Source organism: Petaurus breviceps, unplaced genomic scaffold, assembly GCF_028583685.1.
Source record: "Petaurus breviceps papuanus isolate PSGF00001 unplaced genomic scaffold, PetGlider_PUasm1.0 98, whole genome shotgun sequence".
In the NCBI taxonomy this organism is placed as follows: domain Eukaryota; kingdom Metazoa; phylum Chordata; class Mammalia; order Diprotodontia; family Petauridae; genus Petaurus; species Petaurus breviceps.
In genome coordinates, this window is record NW_027187460.1 from 10,438,335 (window position 1) to 10,449,611 (window position 11,277).

The 11,277-nt window shown below is 37.7% G+C and overlaps 1 long non-coding RNA gene and 1 pseudogene across 1 annotated transcript in view; both read left to right on the top strand.

Moving 5' to 3' along the window:
• Nucleotides 1–354: 354 nt before the first annotated feature.
• LOC138155952 (uncharacterized) overlaps nt 355–11,277 on the top strand; it is a 14,446-nt gene continuing 3,523 nt past the window's right edge. Inside the window, exons 1-2 of the long non-coding RNA XR_011167037.1 lie at nt 355–559; nt 10,760–10,901. This is a non-coding gene — a long non-coding RNA (uncharacterized lncRNA). The remainder of the gene's footprint in view (nt 560–10,759; nt 10,902–11,277) is intronic.
• Nucleotides 8,283–9,858, top strand: LOC138155991 (uncharacterized; annotated as a pseudogene).

Sequence of the window (11,277 nt, forward strand, 5' to 3'; positions counted from 1 at the left end):
AAAATCCCATTTCCTTTTAATTCTGTTAGCCTAAGATTTTATACAGACAATAAAAAAAACCCCTCTCTTTCTTTGGGGTAAAAACACTTCACGTTGATGCAAACTTTTAACAATTAGTTTCTTCTGATTCCTTGAGAACTTCAATTTCTTACATTTTTCTTAAAGCTTTAATCTAATAAATGCCAACACAGCTCTCTGCCATCAGGCTGAGAACAACACATGTTGCTCAAGAGTAACAGATGGTGGAAAGTGGCTGCTTTTCTTTTCATTTTTTTCATCTCCTCGCCCCTTTCATGCTTCCACAGCAAATTCTATTTCTCCTTTTGCCTATTTTCAAAGAGCTTCTGCAGACTTCTGACCAATTTGGCAAGACTTTAATGGAAGATGGTGCATCTAGCATAAATTGATAGATATCATGGAAATATTGAATTATAAATCCACCAAAGGACATGGCCATGGAGAGTCATTTTGTCTAAATCTGAGACTAATCCCCAAAATACATTTTGTCCAAAGTGTATTTGCTGCAAATGGCATATCTGGATAATTTTTTAGAGTGAAGGTAAGTCAATCATTCATCTAGCTGTTTAAAAAATTTTTATAAATTTATCTATGTAGAATATTTCAAGGACCCAATTCCGTGTCTTATAACTCTTCTCACTATTCAAATATTTATTTTTAAATTGTTTATGCTTCTTGTTTCTACTTATTCTCCTATCACATCTTAAACTTTAGTAATGTGGCTACTGACCTTATCACTCAACTGCAATTCTTCCTTTCAAAATTAGTAATGATCTCTTATTTGACAAATCCGATGAACTTTGCTCAGTCCTTATCATTCTTGACTTTCTTAACTATTCTGCAGCATTTGACAATGGGCACCATTCTCTTTTTTGGACTTTGGTGATATTGCCCTTCCTTGATTCTCTTCCTATTTGTTGGGGTTGGGCAGGGGGTCAGCTTTCTAGAAGCAATAAGATAGAACCATGGTATAAATCCTTCACTGCAGAGTATGCCATGAATGATCATCCACCAAAGGACACTGAAAAGAGATAAGTAGGAAGATTTTTATCTTAGGTTTTTTTGTTTTTTAATTAGGGAGGCCTGGGAAAGATTTTAGGCAGTGGAAAAGGAACCAGGAGTTAGGAAAGATTGAAGATCAAAGAGTAGGAATTCAACAATCATTTATAAAGCACTTAGTGTATCCAGGGCATTGGTGATAGATATAATTAAAAGCAATCTCTGTGCTCAAAGAACTTGCATTCTATTTGTGCATAGGGGTGTCAGATTATAACATGTAAACTTTACAACATACATGTATAAGAATAGGGATAAATTATATCAACCAATCGATTACCCAATCACTCTCTCTTGGCCAGAACAATACCTTCCAGAGTGAGTCCTAATAATATCCCCTCAGTAGCAATGATTTTGACAGCAGTGTCTGCTAAAAGCTAGGACAGACTAAACACACTGAAGAAAGATGGCATTAAAATTCTACAAGAAGCCAAAAAGAAGAGCTATACCTTACTGAAGGATAATTTCATGAGTACATCATGCAGCTAGGAGCTATGAGTCACCGCTTTGGCATATGTGCTCTCTAAGTTTGAAATTACTTTCCTTCGGATATTGTATATATTGGTAAAATAATTTGTTGCAAACTTTTTTTTGTGGGGGAAGGCAGATGGAATGGAGAAAACTGTCTTCAATATTCTCTCTTTATCATACAGTCTTAATAAATAATAGTTAATCTCTCAGGCAGCAAGTGTCTATTAAGTGTTGCCCCACTTTCTAAAAGCTAATTAACTCTGACTGATATCAACTGATCTTCATGGAGGTAAGACACCAATGGGGGCTGAGGAGTCATAGCATTATAAAGCACTTCCTTCAAATCCCTCAGGAATAACAGTAGAACTTTAAGGGTACATGTAACAACCAGCCTTTGTAGACAAAGCTTCCCAATGTGAGTGGGGTTTGGGAGAGGAATGTACTACATATCACAATTATATGAGGAAGGAGAGAACAGTGACAACTAAGAGAATCCCAAAAAGCTTATAAGAAGTTTTATGTATATAAGAATATGTGTGTATGTGTGTATGTATATATGCATGTAATGTATATTATATATATGTGTATATATGTGAAATGGCACACAAAATATACAAAACTTGAAAGAAGCGAGCAATTTATATTAGTTGGAGATGAGAAGGAAGTAGGATGGGAGGTAGTCTGTATAAAGTCACAAAGTCAGGAGAAAAAACACTCACCTTGAGAAAAATCAAATTTTGATGAAATGTAGGGTGGCTAGAGGGGAGTAATATGAAATGAGACAGTTCATTGTCCTGTACACAGTAGGTACTCAGTAATTGCTTATCAATGGGCTGATACCTCGACATTTATTTTTCTAAGACACTAAAGCAATCAGAGGTATTGATAACTAAACTCTGTGCTCCTCCTTCAGTGCTTTCCTGGTATTAAGCAGCTATTTTGGAAATGACGTTTATAATTATGGCAAATGGAACTACTTATATAACTAGACTTGAAGTTAATAATAACTATAATAATACCTCACATTTTATAGGATTTACAGTTTGAAAAGTGTTTTTTAAATATCCTTTCATAATCCATATAACATTATTATGAAGTCACTGTCATTGTTATTCTCATTGTATGAGAAAGGAAGGAAGCTTGGCACACAGAGTTTAAGTGACTTTCCTATGATCACACAGTGTCAGAGGTGGGATTTTGCTATTTGAGCGATGTATCTACATTGCCTTAATTATTTCTTTCCTTAGGCCTCAACTCTCAGAATAACATTTTTATTTTTTAAATAGAGTTTTGAGAATGATTTATATTCTGGAATTTGTAAATTCACAAGTTTTTTCTCACAGCCCCAAGAGAAATTTATGCTATTGTAATCTTTGAACCAAAAGGATGGCTTGAGTCATGCCTGGGAACTTTAAATATGACAGTCTGTGAAGGAAAAAATTAAGAGGAAAGAGTTGAGCGATGGTGTCCCCCTCCATTTAAAACTTAAAAAGTCAAAAGAGAGCATTGATGACATAGGGGCTGCAACTATCAGGGTAGTTGTATTAGGTTGTATTAGAACAACCTAAAAGGAGAAAACTGAAAGAAGGGAGAAATAACTAATGGACCATCAAGCCTCCACAGACTGGGGCTGAGTCTACCTTTTGTACCCAGCCCTTTAATGACTGGGGTAGGGGGGTGGGTGTGTGGAACACATGGTTTCCTTTACTTAACCATTTATTATGTCGCAATCTTATCTCAAATGTAGAAAGACTAAGGGTTAGCCAGAAATACACAAAAATTTAACTTAGAATAGAAAGACAAACTTTTCATCTGAATGTTAGAAATCTTTCTAACTGAGGAACTCTAAATTATTGTGATTATACTACAAACTTTTCCTCTGATATAAACTTGAGGTCTTCATATATCCTTGGAACTAAAATATAAGCAAATTGTTTTAACAAGGTGTGGCTGACTAAATCTTCAAAGAGAAAGAGAGGCAGAAGATACAATGATACTCTGCCCTAAATCACATCGAAGAGAAGAGATCAGCAAGCTCTGGGAAGGATTCAATATAGTCCTTATCCAGCAGGAAGGAGTGAGCAAATGGTACACTTCTGTAGTAATTTTAGATTTACAAAGAAATTCCCTCACAAGAACACAGTTAGGCAGAAAGCAAAATTGTACCCATTTAATAGATGAGGAGGCCCTGGGAAACAGATAGCCCATGGTCAAAGAGCCATTAAGTTCCAGGAGCAGGATTCAAATACAGTTTCCAAACAGTAAGCTGTGATCTTTTCTTCTATTCCATCCTGCTTCTAAATATGCAAACTTTAAAAAATTTTAGTTCAATACTCTGTTCCTAAATCTTTCTTAATCATATAAGTTATTTCCATAACTTATTTTTATTCCAAATGCTTTAAAGCACTTCCTGGTCTCATGTAGGGGCCAGATTTTATCCCAGGACTAAAATTTTTAGATGACTTCTCAGGTGGAAATTTCAGTTAAATGCCTTACACAATATCCATCTCATTTCCTAGACTTCTTTCTCCTGGATTTCCTCTTCCTTTATGACCTTTACAGTTGGACATACCACTCTCCTGACCCCAAGAATATCCTGACCCTCCTTGCCTATGGTTAGGATACCTTTTCCAAGACTCTAAACCCTACAAGGGCAGATACTAGCATTCTTTGTCTTTGTATTCCCTTCAGCCCTCAGCACAAGTCCTGCACAAAACAGATGCTCAATAAACCAGTTGAACTGAAATGCATCTCAGTGATATTTCCCATCCATCCTGAAGGCTTATTTGAAATGAAAGGCCATCGATGCAGAAAGCTGAGCAATGAGCCAATATACCTGCCCAGTGGATCTGAATCATGCCCATGTGAAAGGTTCAACAAAAGACTTGCATTCTCCAAATTGCCTTTCTACAGGGCCCACATTCACCAGAGGATTTGCTACAAACTTTATAAGTACATATAGGCAAGCCTAAACTTGTTTTTTGAAAAACATGTGGGAATGGAGTGGAAAATAGGTATTCTCCCCCTCTTCCCCTAGTTTTAGTTAATATAGACATGTGGTTAGCTATTTTCACAAGTAGGTAGTAGTTATTAGAAATGGGATATGTAGTGGATAAATTATGTTACAAAGAAGACTGCAAAATTAATGGCTAAATTGTATTTTTGGAATGGTAGGTGGTGATAAGATAATGGAGTCATGAGACAGCAAGATGTGAAAGGTGAAAGGGACCATCAATCCTCTCATTTGACAGAAAAGGAAATTGAGGCCTGATGATGTTAAGAGTTTTTCTCCATGTTGCATGGTGTTGGGAGCTTGAGGAAGGAAATCTCAGAAATAGGAATGAAAGTGAGAATCGAAGAGAGCTGAATGGAATTTATCAATATAAGCAAATTTTTAAACACAGGAAAACTGATCAAAATGGGAATCAAGGGTAAAAGAATTCAAAAAGGAAGTCTTAGGGACCTAAAGAGATGGCCAGACTGATAAAGCACACCTAGTTGAGCTGTCTGTCTGCCAATCTGTCAGTAAGAGAAATGGGCAGAAATGTTCATAGAAATGTAGGTTTAGAGGTAGGAGAAACTTTTTGAAATCATCTAGGTCAGGGGTTTTAAAATTAGGATCTATATTAAAAAATCAATAGGTAGGGAGGTAGATAGATAGATAGGTAGATAGATAGATAGATGATAAATATTGAGATGATACATAGACATAAATGTAGAATATTGCTAATTTTCTGTTGTGATTTTACATATGTTATTTTGTGCATTTAAAACATAATTTTGAGTAGTCTTATATGAGCTTTACCAGACTGCCTGAGGGGTCCATAAAACACACAAGATAATAAGAACCCCTGATTATTTATACACACACACACACACACTCACACACACATATTGGTTGGTTGCTGTGTGTTCTTGAAGAGTACTGAAATGACATTACTATGCTAGATTCAAGTTACCACATACCTGACTTTGTCTGATCCGACCAATACGAGCTCAGAATGTTTTACCACAGGTCAGGCACAAAAAGCCAATGTGAATATTTGGGGTGGATTCTCTAAATCTGCATATCTTGCATTTCTTTTGAGCTACTTAAATTCTGCTTTGCTCATAGGGCATAGCACCTTCTCAGATGTGGGCACTCCATGCTGAGCGGTCCTGTGCCAGTGTCTCCCACATCACACAATCAATTCCAAAGTTCTTCAGAGAGACCTTGAGAGTATCCTTGTATTGCTTTTTCTGACTACCATGTGAATGCTTGCCCTGTGTGGCTTCTTCATAAAACAGTCTTTTTGGCAAGTGTATATAAATGGGCATTTGAATGATGTGGCCAGCCCATCCGTAGGAGTTGTGCTCTCTGCAGTAGAATGCTTAACAGTTTAATTCCAGAAAAGACCTCAGCATCTGGTATCTTGTCCTGTCACGTGATCTTCAAAATGTTCATATGACAAGTTCAATGGAAATAATTCAGTTTCCTGGCATGGCACTTGTATACTGTCCAGGTTTCACAGGCATACAACAATGAGGTCAGCAAAATGGACCTGTAGACCTTCAGTTTGGTAAAAAATCTAATACTTTTCTCCCATACTTTCCTTCAGAGCCTCCCAAACACTGAGCTAGCTCTGGCAATACATATGTCAACCTTATTATCAATGTGTACATCCCTGTAACATATACATCTATACACACATATACACACCTACAACTGTGTTATGTTTTGTTCTGTATTCTGTCTTAAGTGTTATGTTATATCATATATTCATAATAAGGATGCTCAGACACTGAGGTATAGAGAGATTAAACAATTGGTCCAGATCTCACAGATCATAAACAACAGAGACAAGGTTTGAAATCAGGCATTCATAATTAAATATTTATTAATCACTTAACTGTATGCCAGCTAATTAGCTCAGTGCTGAGTATTCAAGTATAAAAAAATAAATAAAAATTGATGCTTCAAAGGACTTTATGTTCTAATAAAGAAGCTGATTTATACATACATATGTGTATAAATATGTGTGTATTGTATGTGTGTATATAGTGTAAATATAAAGCAAATAAATACAGATATGCTTCTGTTTGTCCTTTTTTCTCAAAGAGGGCCATGACATCAGGGAGGCAATGCCATGACATACAAATGAATTGGATTTCAGTGAGGGAGGACTGTACAAAGTCACCAGACTCACTTTCTCCTCAGGAGCTAACAGGGATGGGAACAGGATCCCAAAAAGCCTTTGAATTTTCTCACCCATTTCAGCAACCAAATCCCTGGTGTTTCCTAGAGACATCCAACCCATTCCAACCCATTAATCCTTTTAATTTCTCTTTCATTGTGGCCCTCATTGTCTGCACCTGGCCCACCCCAAGCTACTTGCCATTCCTTGATTCCATCTAAATCTTCTCCCAGTTTTTCTGTATAAAATACCAATCTTACCACCATTAAATTGCAGGGTTTTGTAGAATCACAACTGCTTCTATTGGCAACATAATAAAACTTTTCTCTGACTTAAAGAAGGCTTGAATGGTCAAATTCTTTCCAGGAAGACCCACCCTATATACCCTTGTATTTCAGAGTCCACAGCACCCCAAACCACATTATAACAATCTATAACTCTACTAGTAATGCACTAATGTAATTTTTCCCATAGTTCCTCCAGTGCTTCATTTTCCTTTTCTGTCAGTTTCAATATTTGATGAATGTAAGGTGGAGCCTCAGAGTGACTTTAATTTACATTTCTCTAATCAGTAGTGATTTGAAGAATTTTCTTTTTCATATGCAATTAATAACTTTGCTTTTTTTTTCCTCTTGAGAACTGTCAATTTATATCCTTTGACCATTTAACAAGTTTGAATCAGTTCTTTACAGATCTTAGATGTGAGACATTCATCAGAGAAACTTGCCAAGATGATTTCCACAAGTTAACTATTTTCCTACTCCTTGCACCTCTATCATATTTTGAAAAATGCAATGAATATGGTCATTTTTATCTTCTGTGTCCTCTTGGTCTTTGTTCTCTGAGCCCAGTGGAGGAAGACCGATGCAGAAACTCAACATGTCTATATACAAGATCCAGGCAAGAGAGATGTTTGACTCTCATGGAAACCCCATTGTTGAAGTTGATCTCTACACTGAAAAAGGTCAGTTCTGAGCTGCTGTGCCCAGTGGTGCTTCTACCAGTATGCATGAAGCCCTGGAGCTCTGAGACAATGATAAGACCTGCTACAAGGGGAAAAGTGTCTCAAAAGAGGTTGAGAGTATCAATAAAACTATTGTTCCACCCTGGTTAGCAAGAAATTGAATGTTGTGGGGTAGGAGAAAATCAACCAGTTGATGATAGAGATGGACAGCCCTGAGAATAAATTTAAATTTGGTGAAAATGCCATTTTGGGAGTGTCTCTAGCTGTTCGTAAGATTGTAGCTGCTGAGAAAGGTGTCTCATTGTACCACCATATTGCTGACCTTGCAGGTAATGATGATGTCATCCCACCAGTTCTAGTCTTTAGCGTGATCAATGGTGGCTCCCATGCTGGTAACAAACTGGCCATGCAGGAGTTCATGATCCTCCTTGTTGGAGCAGCAAACTTGAACGAGGCCATGTGCATTGGAGCTGAGGTCTACCACAACCTGAAGGGCATGATTAAACAGAAATATGGATAGGATGCCACCAACGCAGGTGATGAGGGTGGCTTTGCTCCTAACATCCTGGAGAATAAGGAAGCTGTGGAGCTGCTAAAGAATGCTGTCGGTAAGTCTGGCTGTACTGAGAAGATCATAATTGGCATGGATGTTGCTGCCTCAGAATTCTTCTGATCTGGGAAATATACCTTTAAGTATCCTCATGATTCTATCAGATACATCTCCCCTTCTGAACTTGGAGACCTCTACAAGAGCTTCATCAGGGACTATTCAGTGGTGTCTATTGAAGATCCTTTTGACCAGGATGATTGGGAAGCTTGGAAGAATTTCACTGCTACTATAGGCATCCAAGTGATAGGGGGTTGTCTCACAGCAACCAATCCCAAGTGCATCGAAAAGGCTGTGAATGAGAAAGTCCCCAACTGCCTCATATTCAAAGTGAACCAGATTGGCTTCAGGACAGAAGCTCCCTAGGCATGCAAGTTGACCCATTCCACTGGGTGGGGAGAAATGGCTTCCCATTGGTCTGGGGAGAGTGAAGATACCTTCATTGCACTCCTGGTGGTAGGTCTCTGCACTGGGAAGATCAAGATTGCTGCCTCCTGCCAATCTGAGTATCTGACCAAGTGCAGCCAGCTTCTCAGAACTGAGAAAGAGCTGGGAAGCAAGCCTAAATTTTGCTGGAAGGAATTTTAGAAACCCTCAATCCAAGTAAGCTCTGTGGCCCGCAGGCCTGAGAGCTTATAGGCTCCAGTCACCTCTGTAGAAGTCGGCTCCTCTCCTAAGATTGGACAGCACCAAGTACTGGACCAGTTTTGTTTTGGGGGCAGGGGTCTTAGCTGCTTAACCCTCTCCCCTCCACCTTTCTGTGATGTTCTCACTGCTTCGTTAGAACTATCTTATGAGAGACTACCTGATCATCTGGCTCTCTGTCAGAAGACCCTTATCATCTTGTGACTGGGATAGAATGACCTGTTCTCTTTCTCAGCCCTGGTGTTGATGTGTGGAACCCTGTACTTGTGATGCAGCCCTGATGAGCCCAGAAGCCAGATCCTTAGTGGCTTCTATGTAAAAAATAAAAGTATTTGGGAACCCTCCACCCCCCAAAAATATCTTTTGTGGTCTTCTCTATCCATTATTTGGTCAGGAATATATTTAAACAGACATTAAATATTATTTAAACAGACAAGTATTAATTTCCTTTTTTTGCTGCTCTGAATTGTTTTTTATATAAGCATTTATATTTGCCACATATGCATTCAGAGCTTTGCCCAGTTTTCCCAGAACTTTTTCCATTGGTCAAACACTAAGGTTTCATTGCAGTTTGGGGATTTATTAAACACTAAAAAATTGTGTTCTTTTGCTTCTTATGTTGTATAAACACTCTGCTCCACTGATCACCATTTTGATGATTACTACTTTGTTGTACAAATTCATATCTGGTACTACAAAGCCCTCTATCTACCTACTTTTTTCCTCCAGTGTATACCTTGAGAATATTTTACCTTTTATTACATGAGATGAATTTTAATAATATTTCATCTCTCATAGTGTATAATAGAGTTTATTTAGGAGACGCTCAACAAATATCTCCTGATTAATTGACTTGGAGATCCATAATTCACATTCTTATTTTTTTTGTCCTGGTCCTGTTAGTCTCCATCAATGCAGAGTGACAACCCACCTATTATTAGAAAGTTGCCTCCTGCACCGAGAGATTAAGTAACTTGATCAAGTTTGCACTACTGGTAAGTGGTAGAGGAAGAACTCGAATCCAGAGCTTCCATAATCCAAGGCGGCCCCTTTATCCATTTAATTTTTGGGCTCTCAAATTCAAATTAATCCAATTCAATTCGATAAATGTATTTTAATACTCTGCTTTTTATGGAGAGCCCTTTATTAGGAGCTGAGGGACATATTTTTATTTCTGTTTTTAACTGGCTCTTCAATTAATTATTCATTGATTTATTTTTGAGGTTTTTAAAAGTCCTTAACATACAAACTAGTCTTTAAAATAAAATATCACACACTAATGTGTATAACTCATGAAAATAGCTATTTAAATACTATTAATGCATGGGATTGACTTGGTCTTTGGTGAAAAATTTCCCCTTTAACAGTACTGTTACTCATTTTAAACTGCTTATCTTTTCTTTCTTTTATAATCTATCCTTCCCACTACTGCACAAAATCAATCAAACAAATAAATAAAAATAACAACACAGTCCTCAATACAAACACATCGAGTGGGAACATTAAACACAGTCAGTGTTATTAGACATCTGTTGTACTGGGGAAAAAGATGAAACTCAGACTTAGAAGGTGTGTGTTTGAATGCCAACTTTGTTTCTTACTACTTGCTGGCCTTTGGTCATTTCATCCATCGGGGTCTCAGGTATCTCATTTATAAAGATTGGTTTTGATGTGTTTTCTCTTATTTTCCAAAATATACCAGACCTCCACACTACTTCCTATCCACCATATTCCACTTGGGACTATCATTTTCCCACTGGTAACATAAGCTCTGCCCCTGGGTCCCTAGCCTCTCCAAAATTTATTATTGTTCATTTATTTCAGTTGTCTGATTCCTTGTGGTCCCGTCTGTGATTTTCTTGGCAAAGACACTGGAGTGGTTTGCCATTTCCTTCTCCAGCTCATTTTAGAGATGAGGAAACTGAGGTAAACAGGATGAAGTGACTTGCCCAGGGTCACACAGCTAGTAAGTATCTAGAGATTGATTTGCATTCAAAAAGAGGAGTCTTCCAGACTCCAGGTGCAGATCTCTATCTACTTCTTCCTTCCCATTCCATATTATGCCTCTGTCAGGTAACATAGAGCTCACTTGTTTAATTCTTCTTCCCTTTTCAGTTCTTCTTTACATGTTGTATTTCCTTGTTAAAAAGTAGTCTCCTTAAAGGTTGGAACTATCTTACTTGCTTGTATTTTTACCTCCAGCATTTGGCTGGTACACGATAAATGCATAATAAATGAGTCTACCTACCTACCTACCTACCTACCTACCTACCTCCTACCTAATCTACCTATCTACCTATCTCTCTCTCTCTTTCTCTCTCTCTCTCTCTCTCTCTCTCTCT